This window comes from Penaeus japonicus, unplaced genomic scaffold (assembly GCF_977035675.1).
Source record: "Penaeus japonicus unplaced genomic scaffold, GWHDUDI00000001_assembly GWHDUDI00000003, whole genome shotgun sequence".
In the NCBI taxonomy this organism is placed as follows: domain Eukaryota; kingdom Metazoa; phylum Arthropoda; class Malacostraca; order Decapoda; family Penaeidae; genus Penaeus; species Penaeus japonicus.
The window spans coordinates 47984693-47987192 of record NW_028234405.1 but is presented as its reverse complement, the minus strand read 5'-3'; the positions used below and the strand labels follow the sequence as shown (position 1 = coordinate 47987192).

General features: G+C 32.6%; 1 protein-coding gene across 1 annotated transcript in view; it reads left to right on the top strand.

The window, feature by feature from the left end:
- LOC122252301 (uncharacterized) overlaps window positions 1-2500 on the top strand; it is a 210335-nt gene that overhangs the window by 147753 nt on the left and 60082 nt on the right. The gene's annotated exons all lie outside the window — the stretch shown is intronic.

The following is a 2500-nucleotide window of genomic DNA, read 5'->3' as shown; positions in this document are numbered from 1 at the left end:
GAGAGATGAGAAAGAGAGAGAGAGTGAGAGAGAGAGAGAGAGAGAGAGAGAGAGAGATTCCAACTAAGCACTAGTTCCTTGCAGCGTTGGGGTTATGAATTGCACAAGTTGCAAATTGGGCCAGCTCTACAGGTGGCTACTACGCATACTTTTGAGATTAACTTTAAATTGTTCAACGTACTTTGAAGAGAATGTTTTAAAAGACGAAACGATTCAACAAACGTATTAGATAATTGACATTTAAATCTTTAATACTACTTCCCTTTTTTTTTGTTCCTATTTACTTTTTCAGCTTATATATGATTTATATATTTATATATTTTTCCTGTCTCATTTCCATCACATTTCGACATGATGGTGCTCTGTTGATTTAAAAAAAAATAATAATAAAAATCGTAGTTTTGTTTGTTTACGAAAGAGGAACCGGGAAACGAAAGAGTGACAATCTTACTTGATTATGATAAACATGCATAGGCAAATAGTGATAAACATGCATAGACAAATATAACCCAATGAAAAACACGAGAATTCTGAGAATAGATGTTTACTCGACACATCACTGGCGAGATATATAGCAGAGAACCTTTGAGTGTTAATTAAAAGTCTTTTTTCGAAAGATATTTAACAGAAAAATATAATCCATTTCCAACTCGATCTTCATTTTTTTTTTTTTTATAATGCAAAGTCTCTACCTACATATTTAAGTAAGATATATGAGACCAAATCTTAATTCCCGAGATATGGAAACCTATTTATCATTTCGTCCAACGCTAAGTAGGAGTTTTATGACCATCATCCCTCTAGGTAATTCATCTTATTTTTTTTTCCCCATTTATCCCCCCCCCCTCCCCTCCCCACAATAAGACTCATTTACAATCCCTGTCCCTAATTTGATCCAGTGCTCTTCAGTGTGTATTAGAAGAAATATATATTTGACCCCTTGAGTCCCCATGAATATTCTAGAACTTTATACAATGGGGCATCATAGCTTGATAGATTCCAACAAGGCAACAAATTCGAAGTTTTATTTCATAGTATTATTTTGCGATTCAGTCACGTGGAGGGGCTTGAAAAAAAAAAAAAATAAAAAAATAAAAGAAATAAAGGTTATATACAGTATATATATATATATATATATATATATATATATATATATACATATATATATATAAATATATATCTACATATATATATACTTATATATAGGGAAGTGTGACGTTTCCCGCATTTCTTATGATTCTTTTATTTAACAGTTTTATTTAATAGTATTATTTCGAGACTCATAGCCACGTGGAGGGGCTTAAAAAAAAGAAAAAAAAAAAAAAAAAGAAAAAAAAAAAAAGAGGGGTGTGATGTTTACCGTATTTCCTATGATTATTTTTTCAACCTTAAGTTATTGGAAATATGTTTTTTGTTATTAACTGATATGTTTATCTTGATATAACTAGCTTACTCTACTTGAAATATATCGGTATTGTTAATTGTAAAAGTAATTGTGAACTAAAGCTGTCTCTGATGAATACTCTACGTACCCTGTGTAAGCTTCGTAACATATTTTATTTATTTGGAGTTGGAATAATAATGTATTTTTACAGACGACATATTATTCCGAATTTTACAGTGACGAAAATGTCACATTATATGACAGTGATCCAAACACACACACAACAAGAGCGAGAGCGAGAGAGAGAGAGAGAAAGAGAGAGAGAGAGAGAGAGAGAGAGAGAGAGAGAGAGAGAGAGAGAGAGAGAGAGAGAGAGAGAGAGAGAGAGAGAGAGAGAGAGAGAGAGAGAGAGAGAGAAGAGAGAGAAGAGAAGAGAAGAGAAGAGAAGAGAGAGAGAAGAGAGAGAGAGAAAGAGAGAGAGAGAGAGAGAGGAGAGAAGAGAGAGAGAGAGAGAGAGAGAGAGAGAGAGAGAGAGAGAGAGAGAGAGAGAGAGAGAGAGAGAGAGAGAGAGAGAAGAGAGAGAGAGAGAGAGAGAGAGAGAGAGAGAGAGAGAGAGAGAGAGAGAGAGAGAAGAGAAGAGAGAGAGAAAGAGAGAGAGAGAGAGAAGAGAGAGAGAGAGAGAGAGAGAGAGAGAGAGAGAGAGAGAGAGAGAGAGAGAGAGAGAGAGAGAGAGAGAGAGAGAGAGAAAAGAGAGAGAGAGAGAGAGGAGAGAGAGAGAGAGAGAGAGAGAGAGAGACTAGGAAGGGAAGTGTTTTTTGTTATTAACTGATATGTTTATCTTGATATAACTAGCTTAGTCTACTTGAAATACATCGGTATTGTTAGTTGTATAAGTGATTGTGAACTAAAGCTGTCTTTGATGATTACTCTACAGACCCTGTGTAAACTTCGTGACATATATATATATATATATATATATATATATATATATATATATATATATATATATATATATATATACATATATATATATGTATATATATATATGTATATATATATATATATATATATATATATATATATATATATATATATATATATTCATTTATTTATTTG